The following is a 24919-nucleotide window of genomic DNA, read 5'->3' as shown; positions in this document are numbered from 1 at the left end:
GACATTGATATCACAATCCTAAAGCATCTGATAGTTTGTCGATAAGCCTTACGAGCTTCGAGTTACAAGCATTAGAAGATTGCTGCCCAAACATGCTTAGGGCACCTTGGAGATGCTCAAGCTTGGGGCACTCTCAAACATTCTAGGCTCTCTGTAGACCAACAAGTGGTGTCACTATGGTTCACTCAACCATCTCGAGCTAATGAGGCCGACAAAATGATGCTACTATTACCAAAATTTCACACATGCTGAATTTTTACTTCAAGTGACGTTGCAGAAAACATTGCAAAAGAAAGTATTCATTTTCTATTCATTTTTATCATTTTGCAATCATTTATGAAACCATGCGCAAAAGAGATACAAATGTTCATTGTATAGATCATCACTGATACGTACAATTTTCATTTTTTCAATATGAAATGAATTAACATGCTGAATGGAGAAAATCTCACACAAGCTATGAGGATAATTGATTAATTTTCTTTCATCAAGAAATACATTAACAGATAAATATATACATGAAAGAAATAGGAATAGAGATAACCAGTTTTGATTGGTTATGGTTTCTTTTCCTGCCGCACTTGTCCAGCTCCAAGCTCCACGCTCCCCAACAGCTGCAAAAAAAACATAAGGGAACTGATGTTAGATCCCGAGGGATCTAAGCAATGACTACCTACCTCTACGACTACATATTCTACCTGTCAATGCATCCCGTCATGAAAGAAAACAAACAGTGATATTGGCATTTAATGCTAAAAGAAATAAAACCATTCGTGAGTGTCACGAGCCCATGCTTGAACCTCATAAGATATGCTACGAGATTGAGAAGATGAACAGACTAACAAATCTGTATTATGAAATTATTTATAGACATGTGCAACAAGCAAACAGGGATACCGAGGAATGTTGTTTGCATCTTTTAAACATGCATATCAAACGAAAAAACAGTGATATAATGGCAACAATGACTGTTTTATAGACAAAAATGGAATAGAAGAGCTGGCTGAATTCATTGAGAAAGGAAAATACGATTTTTCTTTCACTGGTGCTGACATTTTTACATCATGAGGTGGCTGACTTCAGGTTTTTTAGATTTTTCAGCATAAGATTCGCCTTCATAAACATTGTCAATATAGAGCTACAAGGCCATGAAGACATGGTGTGAACAAGGCATAGGAGCTAGAACACCAATTTTTGTAAATGAAAAAGAATCTTCTCCTATAAATTCATTAGCAGGATTAAATGAAATCGGGAAAAGGAAGTGTGGTTTCCAAATATTCATCTCATACTTTAAAGGCAGCAGGATATTGCTATCAAACAGAAGCTGATGCTACAGGAGAAACCCCATTTTGTTTTTGTCTTTGAATATGGAAATAAATATGACTTTCAGAATTAATCTTCCAGCACAACCTTTAAAAAATGATAAATGCTGAAACATACACCTATAGTAGCATATGTAAAGCGCACACAAGAAAGCTCCTGTCAAACCCCTGCAACAAGCAACAATGCTCATCCAGATGTTCAGAAGACCGAAAATGTAAGTTTGATGGAACAGCACAAGATTCCCAAAATTAAGTTCAAGATGCCAACAGAGTTTTCATTTTTGTGAGCAGCAGAGAAAACTAAATGAGATTGAAGTCAAACTGCAGAAGCAATGTAAGGAGGAGGAAGCTGAAGAAAGAAAATCTGGGCAGAAGGCTTGGAAGGGAGATGAGCAGTTACAGGCAAGTTCTCAAAAGAGAACCAGAACAAGCCCGTTTTTTTTTTTTTATGGACTGGCATTTTAAAAGGAAAATTGCATATATTTAGCATGCATAGAGAGAATTACTGAATGCAGCAATGAAAAACCCACATGAAAGGAAATAAATAAATAAAACATTTTCAGTTTTTTTTAAGCATGCCAAGATAAAACAATGCTTACTGAGTGCATTTTTGTGCTATGAGTTGAGGTGTCTGGTGTTTAACTACAGCAGAGATGGGGTGGAAATGGGGTCTAGAACCCATATAACAGCAGCAAATAGAAGTGAAATGGCGCCCAAACAGCAAGCAAAATAATTTCATGGTGGTCATAATCAGAAGACTCAACAATTCTGGATGACAAAAATGCCCAGAAAATGCTCAGACTCAAACCCCAAAAGCTTCAAAAAAGCTTCAGCAACTTGTTCTCTTTCCTTCTATGGCAGCCAACAAATTAAAAAAAAAAGAACAAATTTGAAAGAAAGGAGCAAAAAACGCACAACAGATCACCTTTCTCTCATTTTCTTCTGTTATAGTAGCCCAACAGATAAAGACAATGGAAGAAATGAATGGCTTGACCTCCAAAAGTAGTGATATCACATGAAAGTGCCTAGAAAGTCCAGATTCGAGCTACAGAATGTCATCACACAGGCTCCAACAAACCCTCGTTTTCCTCATGGCGACAACAGAGCCTTCTCTAAATAATGAAAGTGTGAAAATGAAATGCTTTAATGTCTTTTTAGGTTTCATATGCTCATAGAAGCTTCTTCTTTTGGTTGGCATTTGTGAGAAATTTTTTGTTATAATATTTCCTAAGTCTTCTTTTCCTATCCCGTGGGTGTTCCTTACTAATGCCAAACATGGCCTTTCAAAGTGTACCTTTTATAAGGTATATAACTCTGCTGAACATTCTTGCCCTTTGCTTATCAAGGTAGAACAAGTGTTTTAATTCTGTCACTTTTAATTGTCTATTATATTATTCATTATCTTTATTTTTACGTATTGACTGTATTAATGAGATTATTAAGTGATGTTTTTAGAGTCGCTTTAATAATATCATTAATCTAATCAATATTTAAAATAATAATAATAATAAATAACATAATAAATATTTTTATCCTTTGACACTTATATCACTTATTAATAAAATTACATAGTCCATAATTTATTTATTTATAATATATATTATCAATTGTATTAATAATGTTATTGAGCGATTTAACTCATCACTTAATAATACCATTAATACAATAATCATATATATTATAAATAAATAAATGAATAAAGAATTGTGGATTATGTATTATTATTAATTGATATAAGTATCAAAGGCTTTTATGATTCATTTATCTAATTAATATTTAATGCTGACTAGATAAATGAATTACTAAATAAATGTGATAAAGGATTAAAATATTTTCTTTAGCTTTAAAATTCAAAACAAGATACTTTGGCAGAGTTATTGGTCTGGTCTAGGAGAGTTATTGCATTTTTGAGACTTTTGGGGTCTGGCAGGAGTTTTGGGGCTACATTTATGAGGGGCAGTTGGTGATATTATCAGACCATGCCTTTTGGGCTATTTTGTACCCCTTTTTGAAGTCTTGTCAAGGACTCAGTTGGCCTTTGGGGTTGAATCCGACCCAGCATTTATGGCTTTTGGTAAAATGCAGTTGAAAAAAGATGTTAAGTATGAGTTTTTCAACTCATTTTAGAGGTTCTGATTTGTGTGGATGGAAGTTTTGTGGCTATTCTCTGAGTCCTGGACTTCATTCTACAAAGTTTGTAATTCATTTCTGGAGATGTAATACAGGTTACAGTAGTGTGATTATGCTTGGTGAAGTTATCAGTGAGCCCCTTTTCTTTTCTACAATTTCTATGTGCTTTTTAAATGATTAGATACGTTAACTTGTGAGTGTTTCATTATTCCTTGTTTTTCTGTCTCATTTCAGCACCTTTGTGTAGAACAGTAAGTTTTTTTGTAGGTTATAACATGTGTTTTTGGGTGAAATTAGTCAAAAGGAGGTATTAGTTTGTCTTTCTTTTTGTAGTTTCAGTGGAAAACCTTATTATAAATCATTTGTGCAAGCCTTTATAGGAAGTTGTGCTTCATCTGTGTTTCATAAAGCTATATTATCCTCTCTATCACATGTGGGTTACATTTCCATATCCCTCTTTGGTGTATCACTTCCTTAGTTCAGACTTAAGGTTTAGGTTTTGGTTTTCAGTATCTTCTTCCCCTTTTCCCTCAAGTTTTCTTTAAGTTTCAAGAGGTTATCATGGAGAGATTCAATAGGAGCCGGCCTAGAATCCGAAGGTTTCATCTCAATGTCCAGTCCCATATAGTGAAGTGAATCCCATGTTAAGTAAGGGTTACTGAATGTTTTTCCAGTTCAGTAAAGGGTGCAAATCCTGAAACTTAACAGCTACAATGAATGGTTTGAAAGTTGTGCAATAGTCCACCAATTCACTAAGGCACACTACAAGGCTTGGCATTGATCAAGATCATTGTACCAATTTCAAATGAAATTGAATCTTCCTGAGTTAAGAGAGGTTATTGTATACATCGTTATCACACTCCTATACCATCTAAAAGTTTGTTTATAGGCTTCACGAGTTTAGAGTTACAACAATCAGAAGATTGCTGCAAAAACATGCTTAGGGCACCTTGGAGACATTTTGGTTCGGGGTTATCATGAATGTTCTAGGATCTCTGTGGACAAAACAATAATGTTGTTGGGGTTCACCTAGAAATCTAGAGCTAACAACATTGATGGAGCTAATGACACTGATGAAAATATGAGGTACACCCATCTTTACAAGCATTCTACATAACCAATAAAACATGTGAGCATTCTTGAATTGACCTGTGCAATTATCTAACCAATCCACTAAGGCACACTATGAGGTTTGACATCGACTAAGATTGTTGTGCCAATTTCAAATGAAGTTGAATCTCCTAGAAAAAAGAGAGGTTATTGTAGACATCGATATCACAGTCCTTTACCATCTAAAAATTTGTCAACAGGCCTCACGAGTTTTGAGTTACAAGCGTCGGAAGATTGCTGCCCAAACATGCTTAGGGCACCTTGGCGACATTTTAGTTTGGCATGCTCATGAACATTATAGGCTCTCCATGGATGAAATAGTGGTGTCACTATAGTTCACTAGGCCATCTAGAGCTTATGGCGCTAACAAAATGATGGCACAACAAATGGTTCAAATTTTTGCAGTGGTACACCGATTCGATAAGTGGCATCGACCAAGATTGTTGTGCCAATTTCAAGCAAAATTGAATCTCTTGGAACTAAGAGATTCACTAGGGTTCCCACGGCCATCTAGAGCTAACAGTTCCAACAAAATGATGCCACAATGAATGGTTTGAAATTGAATTGTGATGCACCAATTATTAAGGAACACTGCAAGGTTTGGCATTGATCGAGATCACTCTGCCAATTTCAAACAAAATTGAATATCCCAAAACTGAGAGGATATTATAAACATGGATATTACGATCCTATAGTACCTAACAATTCATAGATAGGCCTCACGAGCTCAAGTTACAAGTGTCAAAAGATTGCTGCCCAAATGTGCTTAGGGCACCTTGGAGATGATCTAGTTTAGGCTTCCTGCAAACATTCTAGGCTCTCCGTAGATAAAAAGGTGGTGTCACCAGGATTCACAAGCATAAAAGAAGCATTTTCTTACTTATACAATTTGGAGTAATTGCAAGTAAACTGCAGAAACTTGAATCCTTCCAAATAATGCCAACACCAAATTGCAAAAATTTGAAAACCCACAAGATATTTGCATCTATAGGAAAGGGAAAAACATCAACAACAAGCTCCTGTGAAGCATCTTTCTAGAACTTTCAGATATTGTTTTCTTGAAGTGTTGAATCATGGGTGTAAAAGGCATATGAGGAACCAAAATGAAGAATTGCAACCCTAGCAATAGCAGCAGTAATGATAGAGTAAAGCAAAAAAACCATTTCGGGCTCAAAGAAACAACAGAAAATGGTAGCTTCAACATCATGAAAACATATTCAAAATGTAACAAAAAACTTCACCTTTGAGTCAAATGGCAAAGGAAAATGTATTAACATAGGCAGATTATCTTTGACGTCAAACTCTAGAACACACAGGAGAAAATGTCCAAAATTCAGTCATGGCAGCTACAAAAAGGCTTCTTCAAACCCTAGCCGCATTTCCTCTCAAGCTCTCCAAACAAATGCGATATGTGAAATGAAGGAATTTTAGAGTTATGATGTGGGTAATATCCCAAATTCATTTTTATAAAGTATGGAATCCAAGGGAATTTAATTATTGTTTCCCTCTTCAAAAATTACACATGTTGTGGGGTGGAATTGGTTTTTAGAAGTTATTTGATTTATAACACTTGCATTTATTCAATATTGTAAGACAAATGTATTTAATGACATATTTATAAGTCATTTAGTATGTTTGATTATTTCAAAATGAAAATGGAGGGAAAAGTAATAATTTGGCATGTGCCATAATACTTGGTCTTAGAAGTTATCTAGATGTTAAGAGAGTACCTAGTATTATGGATCAGTTGGGATTAAGGAATAATTTTACGGGTTGGTTTGGGTCGAACTTGGACTTTGACCAAACATCTTTAGGGTCTTTATGATCTGTTAGAGCATTTTGTGGATGGTTAGGAGTGAGTCTTAGGTTCTTTTATGACTTAGTGTAGTTTACCAGTCAGTTGTCATCATTTTTTATGAGCATTGGCCCCTTTTTGGAGCCTTCTTTCATTGATTCGACCCAAAAGGATGGTTACTTAGTCTTTTGGACTAATATTATAAAATGAGTTCTAATTATGCAGAAGAGATTATTTCATGACAGTTTTGTGTCCTTAAGCATTTTCTGCATATTTTGTAATTGGCTTTAGAGGATATTTGATACATGTATTGTAAAAACCCTTGGTTTTTATGAGAAAACTTATTATCAAATTACAATATTTTGCAAGAACATGTTTGCTGAATACATTTGCAATTTGCCTCCAATTAGCAAGGACGTCTAGAATGCATTCACATGGCTTCAATATTTGGCGGCTGCCACCTCAAATTTCAAATGCAACCAAACTTCATGCCCAATATCTAAATGGTGAGTTCTGGTCCCAATTACAACAACAGCAAAATTATAAAGGACGTCTGATGTCAATGTCACTTCACGGGTTACCCACGTGATTGCAGGAGATTTACTTGGCCACTTGCTAGCCATATTTCAATGTTGCCAATCACTTGCAATACCTCACTAATGTCCAAACTGAAATCTCCAATACCACATGTATTTCCAAAATGACACTTCCAACTATCACAATAACTAGTTCGATCCCTTCTTAATTGCCAAACAGCAGCAATTAATTAACCTCCATGATGTTGGTCTCCTTAGCCATAGTGAACATAGTAGGAGAATCCAACAAATATCAAATCTAGTATACTTCAGTAGTGGAATGAAAACACTTCTCAGATATAGTAATGAACAGTAGAGAAGTTGGGCAAACTTAGCTATACCTCAGCAACTAAATTGCAAAAGAATTTCCACCCTTATATATCAACAAGGGCATATAGTTAAGAACCCACGAAAAAGCCAAAAAGGCACAAAATCAAATATATAATCAAGCATGCCTTTCCTAATGAAATGAGCTCTTATTTATAAGCTTTTGTTGGCAAAATTTTTCCATAAAAATCCACTTCAGAAAATGTGGAAGTTTCTCAAAAGAACTCAATACTAGAAACTTTCCAACTTTCTTTTTAGAAATATCACTTAAAGTCATTATTATACTAACATTATTATAATAATGCAACTCAATGAATAAATAAATAAGAGCTCGTGCAATTATTATCCTGATTAACTATAGGTGACAACCATCTTCCAAGCCATCCACTATCCTACCAAAAATAGCAACTGCCCATAATAGACTTACTAAAAATAGTAATTAATCAACTGAGATCCCTAAAACACCCTATCAGTTCCAGAGGGTCACTATGATGAGCTAACCCAATCAACTGCACAGACTAGCAAAAAATGGGGACATTACATGTATTGAATCATTTAGTGATATTTTTCTGATTAAAAGTCTAGCCTTAATCCTTTCTGTTATTGTGTGTGAGTAATATCTGATTGATGAAGTGTTAAGTGAATTTTTAGGATTCCTTATCATTTTGTCTCGATTATCACCTAGTTGCAGTTTGTGCTTTTACTTGTAGGTTGTAATTTGTGTCTTCTGTTTTGGGATTGTTTTGTGAATGTTCTCATATTTCGTAACTCTCATTATCAATGCAAGTCAGTATAGGATTTATGCATTGATCAATAGGGGAAGTTTCATTGTTTTGTTAACAGTCATGTCTTCAGTATTCGTAAGTTTTTGGTGCATCACCTATTAGCTAGGTTTAGTTTTAGGTTTATTTCTGCATCTTTCTCCCTTTTCCTATCAAGTTCAATTCATTTTATTTACAAGAGCTTAGGTGATTATCCCAAGGAGCTAGCCTATAACCTAGAGATCCATTTAGTTTCATAGGAAAATCCCACTGCCAATGAGTGGTTCAATGTTACCTGAAATTTTCAATTCTTTTCGTTGAGTCTGGCTTGGTGCAAATTTTAGGCCTTAACAATAGCATCTAACAATTTGACAATAGGCCTCATGAGCTCCGAGTTATGAGTGTTGGAAGATCACTGCCCAAATGTGCTTAGAATTTCTGTTCGACCACCACTCCTACACTGTACGGCCTTTCCAAGACCACCGTATTGTTGACATATCAATCAAGTTTGTTATTAGTGACACACACTTATTCAAATTTTGTACAGCTACTGAGCTCATTGAATAGTTTACAATGTTTTTCATGTAATTCAGTAGCCGCTGAGTTCTACGATTGCTACTGAGTCTTTTGGACTAATTCTAGTGGTTACTGAGCAAATTCAGTTAGTGTGAAGTCCTGCAGTTCAAACCAAGCATTTCAGTGTATACGAAGTTTATCAGTGGTTACCAAGTTCGTAGTTCATGTCATGCAAAGCCTATGTTTACCAAGCATTGTAGTAACTACCAAGTTCGCAGTTCAGGTGATGCAAAACCAATGTTAACCGAGCGACTTCATGGTAACCAAGTGATTTAGTGTTTGTCGAGTTGCACAATATCCACTGAGTCACCAGTGCAGACCTAGTTCAAGACTACCTAAAAGTGATCAGTATGAACCAAGCTTCTACATCTTCCAAAAGCATGACAATGCCAAGCAATGACAGTGGATGTCGAGTATCAGAACCTCACTGAGTCAGTCTTCAGAACTTGAGTATCTTCATGTCGGCCGACTTTGTAATATTTGTGTTAACTTGTGTCATGATCAAGTTTGTAATTTTGAAAATTGGATTGATATATATATGTGATATATTGTATCATATCCAATGTATGGAAAATGTAAGCAAGAGCAAGAAAGTGCAAGAATGCAAATGTGTAAGCATATGTATTGTGAGTGCAATAGATAAAGAATTATAAAGGCCATATCAGTACAAGGAGTGTTAGTGACAAATCTATCATAGAAAGGTGATCAATATACTAAGGAATCTCTATCAGCAAACTCAGTTGCAAATCAAAGATCTACTGCTTCATCCTAATAGGTGAACCAGTCAAAATCCTTTAACAAGGTAGACCTAATAGTCTTTTCTAAATCTCTTTACCGAGCACATATTTCATTGTATGTTTGTAAATCCTCTCACAAGGTGGACATAGCAGTCCTGTTTGCTCCTAACAGGGCAGATCATCAGAAGTGATTAATGTAAGCCTTAACAGGCCAGCTTTATGCTGCAGTACTAAAGTTTGTAGGTATCATCCCCATCCCAGTTTTACTTTCTATTTGGAAGTTTTCTGGGTCACCAAATTTTTGTGTTCAAATGTTGTGGATGCTTTCATATTTTCAATTTCTCATGCATGCAATTAGATAAGATGTGATGAATTAAGTACTAATTGGTTTATTGGATTAAGAATTGTTAAAATTTTAGAAGTTACTGATTCACCCCTCCCCTCTCAATAAATTAGCATAGTATTGAATATTTTCAACAATTGGTATCAGAGCAAAGTTTAATAGCTTGAGCAAAGATCAAAAATATGGAGATATTCAGACTTGACAAAGCTATTGACAATGAAAAGTTGGATCTGGAAATGGCCATTGCCCAACTCAAGAAAGCTAAGGAGCAACTTTCCCAATCCCTAAAAAGAAGAAAGGAACTTGTAAATCAAATGGATAATCATCTTTACATTGAAGAAAGAATTGAAGACTTTCACCCTTCAAGCAGTTCAGATGAAGCAAATGATGCAATCAAAGAACTCTTAGAAAAGAATGGTTCCCTACAAGATGAAGTAAGAAAGTCAAAAAGAGAACAAGAAATTCAGTTAGTAAGGTTATGTGAAGTTTTGGAACCGAGAAACAAGATAAAAGAAGAGATGGATGGAAGGAACAATGAGATCCAAAACCAATCCCTTCAACAAGCATACCTTATTGATCAAATCTCTAATGCAAATGAGGAACCCTAAGACTTGAAAATGAAAGAATAGGGAATGGTCTAAATTTTGAAAGAAAAATCAATGAAAGAATAACAAATGAGCTAAGATCAAAAAAAAAAATCAATGAAAGATTGAGAAATGACCTAAATGCTAAGAAGCAAATCAATGAAAAAATGATGAAATCTCAAGCAAACATGGGTCAACTGAATGAGCAAAACCTTTATAGGCAAAAAGGAAAAGCAGGAATTGGATACAAAGAAGAAGATGAATCCTCCAAACAAGGTGCTCAAAAGAATCAAAGACCTACTTGCAATTACTGTGGTAAGACAAGTCATACATCAAACAAATGTTGGAGTAATGAAAAGCAAAGTTCAATGGAAAATGCTACAATTGCAATCAGCATGATCACAAGGCCAATGAATGCAAAGAGAAACCTAAATTTGAAGGCAACTGTCATAAATGTAAGAAACATGGACAAAAGGCATCAGACTGCAAAACAAAGACATTGAATCCTGTAGAACAGATTGTGAAAGCAATATTTGGTTGGAATTACAATACTTGGTGTAAATGTCATTACTGTCGAGAATTTGGACACATTGGTATGAATTGTGTTAAACATCATATGAGGAAAAGAGATACCACTAAAAGATGTTTTATTTGTACAAAACTTGGTCATCTTGCCAAGAATTGTATGAATACTGGTAAAATTGAAGATTAGAAGGCAAAGGTCGATAACATTCAAAAATAGATGAGATAGCAATGCATTCCTAAGTCTACCGAGGATATTGGTCCAAGTAATGATGGTCACGTCACTCAAGAATTGGGTGACTCTACCATTTCTAATTAAGTTCTCAAGGAAGAACTGGAACCAGGCTATCAAAGGAGACATCTGAATCAATTCTAGTTAAAAGGTGACAAAGATCCAAATTCGTATGCAAGATACAAAGGGATCACTAAGGAAGATCTGTATCAGTTATTACTGAGTTACCTTCTCTATCGAGTAAGGTCAGGTCATAGACTCTATCGAGCAAGGTCAAGAGTAACAAAGGCACTTATAGTTATTGAATCATGGAGACTTCGCCGAGTGATCAATACAGAATAGTGGATGATAGTCTATCAAGAATAATGTCAACTCGTCTACCACTTTACTGAGCATTAATGGAAAAATTTTAACAAAAGGCATGGAATCGAATTCATTTCTCATCATGAATTTTTGAGTGCTATTGTGAAGAGCTATTCTCTGTGCGATCAAGCGACTTGAGCAAATTTCCTGCAAAAGTTTTCGAAGTTCTCTAAAGCTACCAAGTGAAAATGGCATCCAACAGCAGCAAGGTCAAGAAAGGTTCTGACATGTTGGTTTGAGGTGTTGAATGGAAAGCACCGGATTTCAAGCTCGTGCCTATGGTCGCTGAAACCCTAGACCCAAGTGGAGCTCAATCTTAAATCCCTCCTAAGGTACTTCTTGTTAATGACATTCGAACTCATTTTAAATGTGAAATTCAAGAAATTGGTACTTTGGAGATGGATGATGCCCTAGGTCAGTTATGTGTTGATAGAACCCTAAAACTTGAACATCAACATTTGGAAGCAAAAGAATTAACTCACATTCCCCATATGCCCCGAGAGTTTCAAATAAAATGGATTAGGTATATCCTTAGTCGGGTGCATAGCGAACAACTGTGGTTAGAGCAGCCAATATTGATAACCAAGAAAATGATTCATCAAATCACTGGCCTTCCCATGCTCACCAAAGCCAAGACAACTAAAACCCTAGGTCGAGTAGATTTGGAAAAGAAAACCCTATCCGAGTGGGATGGCAGAGGTATGAAAATAAGCAATGTTATTGATGCAGAGTTGAAGTTTGGTATTCATGTTATAGCCCATAAGATATATAGTTCAAGCCATTGTAATGTGTCATGTGAAGCTATGGATTTGGCATATAAAGTGGTGAAGAACAACTTATCTTATGACCTTGCCGAGTTATTATTGAGACAATTCAATAAGAATATGGAAAGTTTTAGAACTTCCAAGAATAACCCATGCAAATTTGGTTCTCTGTTAACCTATTTATTCTTTTATGTCCAAAAGTTCTTCCCTTCCAAAGGCACTGTAATCTGGAGAAAAGATGTGCCTGTACAATACCAAATAAATGAATATATTGTAGAAATGGGTGAGAATTATGGAAACATCATGGACAACTACTTCAATGTGTTGAAAGATAAAATGAAGAATAGGTTCAGAATTCCAAAGAAGTTAGTTGAGGACTACAAGGATGATGTGTGCTTCATTGTGGATTGTGACAAGGTTACATCCAGGCAGTTAAGCCTAGAGTTGTGTGGGTCAAACCTCTTGGCTATGAGGTAAACATTGATGAGACCAAGGATGTCATTGAAGCCCTTGTCAATGAACCTGTTGATCCCAAGGCCCCTTATTTGGGTACTTATCATGAAGCTAAGGAAAGAATAGAGCTAGAAATAAAGCTCCCATAGGTGGTTAACAAAGGAGGCGGATAACCAAACTGAAATGTAGTGAACCTCTCATGTTAACCGAGGGTAAAGGTGAAGATGAGGAACAGGCAAAGGATGAAGAAGAATTAGAGAAAGAAGAACCTTTGAAGAAAAAGGGCAAGGTGATCATCACCAAGCCTACAAAATCATCCACTACAGTATTTACAAGGAGGTCAAAGAAGAAAGGAAGTGACATTGTTTTCAGCAAACCTCCACCCACCTTTCAAGAAAAATTGAAGCAAATGGAAGAAGCTAGAATAACAAATTTCAAATCTTTGAAATATGAGACTAGGACAGAGGCAGAGCAAAAACAAGTAGAAGAATTGGTGCTAAGCAAAATGGGTAAATGGAAGTACTCACTAGACCAGATCGCCTCTCAAGTAGTGAATTGCTAGAGAAATTAAAGCCAAGATGGGATTTTTCCATGCAAACAGTAAAAGACATTTATGCACAAACATTGAGGCAGTTACTACCGATCATATTAGATGCTGAGGTTAAAGAGTCTTTAAAGAAAAATGAAGAAAAATTGACTCTAATTTTTAATACTTGTTTAGTTTTGAATGCTACAAACACTTGGAAGAACATTTATCATCTTCATAAACCAAGTGAATATCCAATTGAAACAAAGGATGTTGATGAATAAGAGGATAAGGAGAAAGATGAGAAGGAAAATGTTGAAGAACTGACTCATTTTGATAATGAGGAAGATGAAGAGGATCAAGGTGAAGAAGCTACCGAGGAAGATAAGCAAGATGATGAGGAGACTGACCCAGTAAAGATAGTTGCTATAGTCATTGCCTCACTTCCTCACTCCTCGAGCAAACCTTTGACTACATCAGGTATGGAGACAACTTCAGAAAGTTTAGTTGTGATTGCTACAAATACATCAAATGTCCAATCACTCTTTGCCCCAACTCAACTTAGCATATCATTGATAGAAGTGACTTCCACAACATCAACCAAGCTGCAAACTCCCTCTTTATCTGCCAAGTTAAGTTCTTCAATCATCACCTCTCCAATTTTGACTTCTTCAATTTTGAGTGCATCTATGGTAAGCTCTCCAATTTTATCAACTTCAATTTTGGATTCTACAATTTTGACTTCATCAACTTTGGATTCTTCTAGCATCTCTATAAGTATTCCACGAGTCAGTGCTATATCAGTTTTTACTGCAAGCCCGAGTATGTCCACTATTGTTTCCATTCTGGGCACAAAAGCAATAAGTACAAGGAAAGTTGAACCTAAGGCTCAACCGAGTACAAAATTTTTGAAAGGAAAGGAGATAGAGGAAGATATAGATTTGGATGAGGAAATAGAAATTCCCAAATGGGATATCTACAATCTTTCTGCAGACCAAATGCACATATTTGGTGAACTCCTCCAAAAAAAGGCCAAGCAACAAAGATTGAGAGAGGAAAGAGACAGAGAGTACAAGATTATAGATGATGCCAAGAATATTTTGACTGAGGCTATTGAAATTGAGGTTGATTCTTCTCAACCTATTTTGTTTCAGCTTGGAGAGGCAGTCCAAAAGTTCAAAGAGGACACCAAAGGACAAGAAAAACTGGTTGAAAAGGCTAAAAAGAAATTCAATAATAAAGTGCTGGAGCACATTGCTCAGCAAATAGCTATTCATCAAGTTGAGCTTTCAACAATTTTGGTTAATCTTGAGGCGTCTTCTTTAAATGTGTCATTACTTTTTGCAAAACTATGTGATGTCACTAAGTATACCAAGGAAGTAAAGGACAAATTGTCCAAAATTGATACTGATCTTAAAGCAAGTTCTCAGCAGCTGCAACTTGACCCTAGTTCAAGCTCTGCACATTTTAAGAAGATCAGATTTTTGACAAACATGCAAGCTGAATTGTTAAGAGAAGAAGCAAGGATCCGTTCAACATTGGTTGACATACAAAACATGATCCTTCTAGTCATGGATACTATGTAGAAACACATTGTATATTCAAAAACACTGATCCATGATAACAACTTCTTTGTTGCTGACCACATGATTGAATTATCAGCAGAAGTGCAAATTGCCATTCATACATGCAAGGTATTGCAAGAAAATTGGGATAAAACTTTGGCATTTACTCTCAAGGTACACTCTAAATTCTTATCTCATTTTGGTGTCTCCATGTAAATATGTTAGAATAAATCTTTGGCATTTCTGTCAAAAAGGGGGAGATGAGATATGGGAGAAAAAGCTATAGGGGGAGATATGTTATTATATGAGAGAAAAGTTACATGTACATAGTAGAACACATAGTATGGGTGAGAAATATGCTATGGTGAAGAAATACTTTGTATATACTTACAAAGATCAATTTTGAAAAATCTCAAAATAGACTGAGCTAGTATCACATGGTGATGAATACAAGGTATTCAGTTTTGGGCTAATAAGTGTTTTTGTCATTAACGCCAAAGGGGGAGATTGCTGACAAATCAGTCAAGTTTGTTATTAGTGACACACACTTGTTCAGATTCTGTGCAACTACCAAGCTCATTGAACAGTTTATAGTGTTTGCCACGTAATTTAGTAGCCACCAAGTTCTACACTTGCTACTGAGTCTTTTGGACTAATTCCAATGGTAACCGAGAAGATTCAATTAATGTGAAGTCCTACAGTTCAAACCGAGCATTTCAGTGTATACCAAGTTTATCAGTATTTACCGAGTTTGTAGTTCATGTGATGCAAAGCCTATGTTTACCGAGCATTGCAGTATCTATCAAGTGTTAACCGAGCTACTCCATGGTAACCAAGTGATTCAGTGTTTGGTGAGTTGCACAATATCTTCCGAGTCATCAGTGTAGACCGAGTTCAAGACTACCTAAAAGTGATCAGTATGAACCAAGCTTCTATGTCTACCAAGAGCATGATGATGCCAAGCAGTGACAGTGGGTGCCGAGTATCAGAACCTCACCGAGTCAATCTTCAAAAACCGAGTATCTTCATGTGGTCCGACTTTGTAATATTTGTGTTAACTTGTGTCATGGCTACTTTGTAATTTTGCAAATTGGATTGGTATATATATGTGATGTATTGTATCATATCCAATGTATGGAAAATGTAAGCAAGAGCAAGAAAGTGCAAGAATGTGAATGTGTAAGCATATGTATTGTGAATGTAGCAGATAAAGAATTATAAAAGTCATATCAATACAAGGAGCAGCAGTGACAAATCTATCAAAAAAAGGTGATCAGTACACTAAGGAATCTCTATCAGTAAACTCAACTACGAACCAGAGATCTATTGGTTCATCCTAACAGGTGAACCATTCAAAATCCTCTAACAAGGTAGACCTAACAACCTTTTCTAAATCTCTTTACCGAGTGCATACTTCATTATATGTTTGTAAATCCTCTCACAAGGTGGACGTAGCAGTCCTATTTGCTCCTAACAGGATAGATCATCAGAAGTGATCAATGTAAGCCTTAACAGGCCAACTTTATGTTGCAGTACTAAAGTTTGTGGGTATCAACCCCACCCTAGTTTTACTTTCTATTTGGAAGGTTTCAGGGTCACCAAATCTTTGTGTTCAAGTGTTGTGGATGCTTTCATTTTTTCAGTTTCTCATGCATGCAATTAGATCAGATGTGATGAATTAAGTACTAATTGATTTATTGGATTAAGAATTGTTAAAGTTTTAGAAGTTACTAATTCACCCCTCCCCTCTTAGTAACTTAGTATAGTCTTGAATATTTCTAACACGTACAACCCCCTAGATCGACCATATGACCTCTTGACACTCCCAATAGTTGTCTACCCTCCATACAACCTCTATTTCATCTCCACCGTATGCCTCCTACATTCCACCTACAACCCTAAGGCATCTCCTTGTGCAATTGTGTGGCCTTTGCATCTCCTATATGAACTCCAATGTGCTACTCCCTTCAACATCTCAATCGTACAACCTGTCTTACCATAACCACTGCACTGTACAAATCCCACACTGCAATATACAGATGATAATTTGCACCAAAAAATTCACCAGTCAGTTGTACAACCTTCATACTTCTAGGTTGGATCATTACAGTGGTATCGGAGCTTCGATCCTGCTAGCCTGTGGATAATGAATGATAGTTTATAGCAAGAAGAGAAGAGGAACTCATTCTATTGATAAAATGGTTGCTGAATCAGAACCCACAACTGCCGAACTTATGGCGCTACTGAGAGAACTTGCAAGGAATGAGGCACAGATCAATGATACTCAATGACTCATGAAAGAGACTCTCAAGAAGTCGGTAGACAATAAAATATCTAGAGAACAAAATGGTCACTTCACAGACTCGATGTCAAGTAAAGAAAACCCTCATCCAACATGCTCTCGACCTTCCATGCCGTCTTTTCCCTCACGGATGGAGGCACTACTTGAAGGGAAGCAGCTAACCTTTGAAAAAATACAAGAACAACTGAGAGAAGACTGGAAGAATGTGGATTTGGAGGAAGATATATCCAACAAAGATTATGCAGATCTAAGAATGAGATATTTGAGAGGCGAAAAAAAAGGATATTTTAATGATGATCTTAGGAGAAAGCTAAGTAAAGTAAATTTGTCACCATTTGATGGATCTGGATCCATATCTGCACAAGCATGGGTAATGAAGGAAAATACTTACTTCCAACTTAATCCTATGCTAGGAGGAGTTTCGCATGAATGGTGGCATCACAACACCATCACACTCGAGCATGATCAAATAAATACCTATGCAAAATTCACTAAGAGATTCATAGATTGATTTGACGGTAAAGACTCGGAACTCAATTTCAAAGATTTGGCACAATTGAAGCAAACTAGATCGATTGACCAATACATTGCAAAATTCTAGAAACTCTCTATTTTGGTCATGAACATTTCTGAAAGAAGAGGATAGTGCTCTTCACGGATGGACTAACAGAACCACTAAAAGGTTGGGTAAAAGGGCTCAATCTTGCCACCCTTTCAAAGGTCATTAAGAAAGCAAAGAGTATGGCATCATCAACGACATCATCCTCATGAAGTTATTCACATTAGAAACCATTGGTGTTTCTAAGGGACAAAGATAACAAACCCTCACCAAGAAAGTCGTACATGGATGAAGCTACCAGATAGGAGCTCCGAAGCAAGAAACTATGTTTCAACTACAAAGGACCATGGGAACCTGAGCACAGATGCCTCAGAAAAGGAAAAATCCACTACATTGAGGTCGTGTCCGATGATAAGGATGAATGAAAAGATATACCCTCCAAAGACAATCAACCCCACGAGGACAACAAAATGGTTACTTTGAACCATACGGAAAGAATTGCAACTTTGGTATGGCACAGAGGAACTATCATCCTTGCTGGTAGCCCATAGTGCACGATGTTTCATGTATGGGGAACCCTTCAAGGAGAAAGGGTTATGGTGATGCTCAATAGCAAGGCTACTCTAAACTTCATAAACTCATCTTTGGTGAAGTGAAGAGGTCTACCTACGGAAATGCAGGCAGGATTCTAGGTCAAGATTGTTGGAGGGACTCTTCTGCCCTGCACACACCTTGTTCCTCAACTAAGTATCACAATGGCGAATCATAGGGTGACTGAGGATTTCTTTATAGTGGACCTTGATGACATAGAGATTATTTTGGGCATACAGTGGATGGAGACACTTGATGAATACACTCAGAGTTTCAAATGGATGGACTTCACTTTTGTTGTTGATGGAAAGAAAGTTGTTCTCTGTGGAATGGCGAATGAGGGTCCCAAGGAAGTTTTTGCACATTGGATGGAGGCAATTTTTCAGCATGATGACGTTGCTTGGGTTGCACATTGTTTTGTCTCAACAGAACCTATAAAAAGGCAATGGACACCTCCCTAGGATGATGATCTCTAGAATATTTTGAGTGAACATGAGAAAGTTTTTATAGACATTCCTCATGGCATATCGCCTCATCAAGGGTTTGAAAAAACTATTGAGTTGGAAGCAGGAGCCAAGCCAGTCATACCACACCTTACTGCCATCCCAAAAAATTTAAAGATGAGAACAAAAATATGATTCAAGAACTACTAGAGGAAGGATGGATCCATCTCGGTTCTAGCCCATTCGCATCATCAGTGATATTGGTCAAAAAGAAAGACGGGGCGATGCGCATGTGTGTGGACTACCGTGTTGAACAAAGAAACAATAAAGAATAGATATCCCATTCCAAAGATAGATGAGTTGTTGGATGAATTACATGGAACAGTCTATTTTTCAAAAATAGATCTCTATTCCAAATACCATCAGATCTACATGAGGGAGAGAGAGGTGAAAAAGATGGCCTTTTGTTGTCACTACGGGCATTATGAGTTCCTGGTCATGCCATTTAGATTAACAAATGCACCTGCTACATTCCAATCATGCATGACTAACATTTTCAACAAACAATTGCATGAGTACTTACTTTTTGATGATATTCTTATTTATAGCAGGACATGGGAAGAGCATTTGAAGCATCTAGATGAAGTCGTAAGGATTGATATGATAGAAATATTGTACCTGGAGCATGTTGTCAATAAATATGGAGTTCAAGTTCATCAGGAGAAGATTCAAGCTATCCTTGATTGGCCTCCCCCAAAATCACTCACGGAATTGCGAGGGTTTTTCAAACTGTGCAGTTATTACCAGAGGTTTGTTAAAGGATTCTCTCAACTTAGTGCACCCTTAATGGATCTGAAAAGGGTTCTTTCCAGTGGAATGAAAAGGTACAACTCACTTTTGATAAGTTGAAAGAGGCAATGAGTGCTTGTCTCGTACTTTCATTACCTGATTTCACTCGACTATTTATTTTGGAGTGTGAAGCATCCAGAAAAGGCATTGGCGAGGTACTGATGCAAGATAGACAACCCATAGCCTATGAGGGAAGGAAGCTTATGCAAACAAAATGCTTATATTCCATCTACGATAAATAGATGTTGACCATTGTACATGCACTAACCAAGTTTTGGCAGTATTTGGTGGGTGCCAAGTTTGTCGTTCGTATGGATCACAATAGTTTGAGATATTTTCTGGAGCAACGAGACTTGAACAAGAGGCAACAAAAATGGGTAAGCAAGGTTCAGGCTTTTGGTTTTGACATTGAAAATGTGAAAGGAAAGAACAATGTGGTTGTAGATGCTTTGTCCAAGAAACCTGCCATCTGTTTACTAAACCAAATTTTAGCTGACAGAAAAGCACATTTGTTGATAGAATATTCCAAAAACACATTTGCCTATGAGCTAATGGATGGCAACACCCAGGATGATCGATACAAAGTGTTGGATGACATCATTTACTATAAGAATCAGATTTTTTAGTGTCAGAATCCAAATTGAAGCAAAAAATCTTGAAGGAGGTACACAACTCACCCATGGTAGGACACTCGGGCTTCCTCAAAACTTTTAGATGTCTCAGTGAGAGGTTTTCATGGAAAGGACTTAAAGGAGATGTATTGCAATATGTAAGAGAATGTGTGGTCTGCCAGTAGAACAAATATGAACATACTCTACTTGTCGAATTAATGCAACCTCTGCCAATTCGAGAACATAAGTGGGAAAGTATCTTGTTGGATTTCATAACCGGACTTCCCAAGGTGAATGAAAAGGATTGTATCTTCGTGGTGGTTGACAAACTAACAAAGCGCACACATTTCTTGTTCATCCCCATAGATTTTTAGGCCGCACAAGTTGTCAATCTATTTTTTAGAGAAGTCTTTCGTCTGTACGGGTTACTCCGAAACATTGTCAATGATCAAGATGGGAAATTCATCAGTATGTTCTGGATAGAATTGTTTCGGTTGGAAAGAACAAAATTTTCACCAAGTACTAATTACTACTCTCAAACAGATGGACAAATGGAAATTGTGAACAAGTGGCTTGAAAATTACCTTCGGGAACTACGTTTCAACACAACAATGGGTGTAGGTCAAACAGATACACCTAGGGGAATATTGTTACCATAGCACATACCACATGTCCATTGGGATGGCACCATTCAAAGCTCTATATAGGTACGAACCCCTTTCCTTCATAGACAAAGTTCTGGGAGCCGGTGGTACAACTAGGGTGAGGGATTGGCTTCAAGAGGGACAGAACATCCTAAGATACCTGAAGGAAAAATTACAACAGGCATAGAATCAACAAAAGATGTTTGTTGACAGACACCAAATAGAAAGGAGTTTCGAAGTAGCAGACTTGGTCTACCTCAGCCTCCAGCCATACCGATAATCCTTATTGAAAGAAAAGGAGAAAAAAATTGAAGCCACAATTTTATGGCCCTTGTTGTGTAGTCCGCTGCATCAGTGAAGTCACCTACAAGCTAGAACTTCTAGAGGGAAACCGTATTCATAACATTTTTCACATTTCGTGCCTGAAAAAAGTTGTGGGACAAAACGTCATGGTAGCTATAGACCTTCCGCCACTCAATGAAGAAGGGAAGCTCATATTGGAACTAACAAAGATTATTGAAGTATGTGAGAAGACCTTGTGGAACAGAATGGTGAAGGAATATTTGGTATGCTTGAAACACTTGCTGTTGAACGAAACAACTTGGGAAGGCGAGCACATTCTACAGCATCCAGCATTGCATTTTCTTGAGGACAAGCAAATTTTGGGATGGGAGGATTGTAATATCCCTGTCATAAAATAGATTATTAATCAAATTATTGTTAATGGGCCAATTGATTTAGTATATCTCAAACCCATTTTTGTTTTGTTTCTATTGTTTGTGTTGCCATCGGCTATCTTTGTACACCCTCGAAAAGTTTTCCTGACAGGTATTTAAGCATAGCTTGTAGGTAGTCATTAGGTATGCAATTTAGATTATTTTCTATGTACTACAAATTCCTGTTGGAGTTCTTTGTGTTCACCATTTCAAAAATGAAAGAGCTTCCCTATTTGGTTTGTCTAGTTTTAGTGGGATTCAACCCTCACCTTATTCCGTCATCTGTAATACTTTCCTCAGATCTGGCAAGTTAGAGCACCATCATATTGCGAATTGAAGAAATCACTGTGATTAATTTAATCTACTCTCTTGTGTTGGGAAAATTCAATCTCTAGCAATGAATTGTGTTTTCTTTCGCACTAAATCTGTTAACACACCATCCATACATTCAATCCAAACACCACACACACCCACCATTCGGCTTCCACTAGGCAGAAAACTTCATATCATTCTGTACGACCACCACTCCTACACTGTATGACCTTCTCAAGACTGCCGTATGGCCTCCTACCACTCCCAGTAGTTGTCTACTCTCCGTACGGCCCTCCATTTTATCTCCACCATATGCCTCCTACATTCTACCTACCATTGTATGGCATCTCCTTGTATTGTTGTATGGCCTTCACATCTCCTATATGGACTCCATCCTACTACTCCCTTCAACATCTCCACCATATGGCCTGTTTTATCATAACCCTTGCACTGTATGGATCCCACACTGCAACATACGAATGATAATTTGCACTAGACAATTCACTAGTTGGTTGTACAGCCTTTGCACTTCTAGGTTGGATCATTACATTGTTATCTTATGAATGCCTTTGATATTGATGATGCTGACACCTGTAGTTTTGTTCATGGTCATGAAATCCTTTGACATTAATGACAATCATTCCACCACTATCTATTGGGTTGATATTTTTTAACCATCTATTTGATCAAATCTAGTCACAAAATAGGTAGACCAACTGTAACATACGAGACAATCTTTCTCTTATCTTTATGGGAAGGTTCCCCCTTCTCACTATTCCTTGCATCAACTCAAGGTAAGAAAGAAGTTGTGAGATTTTTCTAACCTATGTTACCAATGTTCTTTCCTCTTAGCTTTTAGGAAAGAATCCACATACCCATAGTGCAAAGGAAAATATTAAATTTCTAAACTACACTGCTATATAGCTGGAAATGGTGATACCTTTAAACTAGCATGAACTCAAAGGCTGGTTAAAAGCATACCAATTTGGCTCTAAATCTTGTTGGTTTAGTTTATAAGAAAAATCACTAAAATTAGGGCACAAAGAATTGCAAAAGTAGATAATGTCTATTCTATAACTTATTTTTAGTTTCAATTTATTCTATAAGAAAAACCTCTACTATTGGGGTGCTAAAAACTTCACAATTAGGGAAATTATTAACTATATTTTATGAATATAAGATGGTAATACAAGATACAATCAAAGCTTCTAGTCTATGTATCACCAAAATCACTCCCAGTTTGGCTCCAAATTTTTCTTAGCTCACTATGCTCTATTATTTAAAAATACGATTAAGCATTAATCAAAGACAATAGAAACAAATTACAATCAAAGTTTTTGATTTGTGCTATCACAATTGCTTCAAATCAAATTGCTTATTTTTATTCAATTTTCTTCCAAATTGGAACTACAAAAAGAAAGTTATGCTTACACAAGTTTGGCAGAGCTTTCTTGCATACAATAAAAAATGATTTTACAATGAGGGGGAGGCCTTGTTATATAGGAAAAGAAGTTAGAGAAAGGAGAAAAAAATGGGAGCAACTCAACCACTTTGACACGGTTAAACTAGGTGAGAAGAATTATTGCACTACATGTCATGAGGAAACACAATAAGATTACATTTAATTGCATCACATGCAAGTCATCTTCTGCAACAACAATACAAAGAAAAAATTGGAACTATTCAATAAATCATGTAGATTATCAACCAAAGCCTTTGTACTTGGTGATAGAAACATAAATGATCACCAAATTGGAAGTCTCTATATTTTGCACTACTAATTGCCATTGGATATTTGAAAACTTCTCTAAGGAGTTCCTCAAGCCACTCGAGCCAAGATATGTCATTATTAATTATAGTTTGCTTTAAGTTTCTTTTAATTTATAATTGTAAAACTTACATGTGATGTGTTCAATGTTTAGTTTTGTTTTAATTTATAATTATCTCTATAGATATTACATATACTTTATCTTGAAGGAAAGGATGATTGAGGTGCATGAGGCCCTCCAATTGATGGTGGTGAATCCAAAGTTGGGATGATGATCCAATTCTAAGTCCACTAGAGGAAAAGTAGTGCAACAAAGGATCCTTGATAGCAACTAGTGGTCCACAATGAGGTAAGTTGCCAATTTTTAAATTAAAAGTTAGTCTTTTGCTTGCTGATTTTCATACTAACTTAAATTTCTAATTCTGCATTTAATTTTTGTTTGCATCTTTCAGATATATTTTCTCCATCATAGCCCCATTGTAGATGTCATTAGATATGTTGATGCTGAAAACTTCTCTAAAGAGTTCCTCAAGCCACTTCTATAATATTAATTATAGTTTGCTTTAAATTTATTTTAATTTATAATTGTTACAAACTTACATGTGATGTGTTCAATATTTAACTTTGTTTTAATTTATAATTGTCTCTATAGGTATTGCACATACTTCATCTTGAAGGATCTAATAACCCCTATCTGGTCCTGAATAGAAATGTTGATGCACCAGCTGATATTTTTTTGTATTTTGATGTATCTCTGAATTTGATGTAATTCTTTGGGATATATGTTTTTGTATGACTAAATTTCTCTAATGAGAGGAATGGAAATGAAAACATAGATTCACACAACTAAATTATATTGCCAAATAAAATTGATTGCTTATTTTCATAGAGGAAGGAAACTACAAAAAATGATTTAGGAACCTGATTATAGTTGCAATGCTCAACCCGCCAGTCCCACAAATTTACAATCAACTAAGTTTGGCAGCTTGATTAAACCAACATCATTCCAAATGCAAACCACCTATTTGTATTAATTTCCTAATAGATTGAATGTTGCCTCCCAAACCATGAACTAATGGATCCAACACAAAACGTTGAACTTATAAAGTGAATCACAAGCCCAAAAAAAATTATTGCAAGTCAAGGGATTGGCTTGAAATCTTCAATCTGCAATCACCCTGTTGCTAGTAATGTGACGTCCAATCTCTACAGCCCCAGTTTGAACCATCATGCCCCACACAATCAATTTGCAGCCCCAGCTATATAAATCCCAGAGCATATGGGTCAGTTGTGGCTAGACAAGGAGAAATGCTTGGGCAGTTATGAAACTCGAGTAAGCCAAAAGCAAGTTTGGATAGAATGGTTTTGGCATAGAGAGATTCTATTAAATGGTGTACCTAGCATAGGAGAGATACACCAGAGTTGAAAGTACTTGCCGC

At 36.4% G+C, this 24919-nt stretch overlaps 1 long non-coding RNA gene across 1 annotated transcript in view; it reads right to left on the bottom strand.

The window, feature by feature from the left end:
* Positions 1 to 283: 283 nt before the first annotated feature.
* The window catches only part of LOC149537878 (uncharacterized), a 63565-nt gene continuing 38929 nt past the window's right edge, over positions 284 to 24919 (bottom strand). Inside the window, exon 2 of the long non-coding RNA XR_016356500.1 lies at positions 284 to 614. This is a non-coding gene — a long non-coding RNA (uncharacterized LOC149537878). The remainder of the gene's footprint in view (positions 615 to 24919) is intronic.

The sequence above is a fragment of the Cupressus sempervirens genome, chromosome 9 (assembly GCF_028749045.1).
Source record: "Cupressus sempervirens isolate cs-2001-9-10 chromosome 9, ASM2874904v1, whole genome shotgun sequence".
NCBI lineage: Eukaryota > Viridiplantae > Streptophyta > Pinopsida > Cupressales > Cupressaceae > Cupressus > Cupressus sempervirens.
The sequence above is the reverse complement of the archived record's forward strand: the minus strand, read 5'-3'. Positions and strand labels throughout refer to the sequence as shown.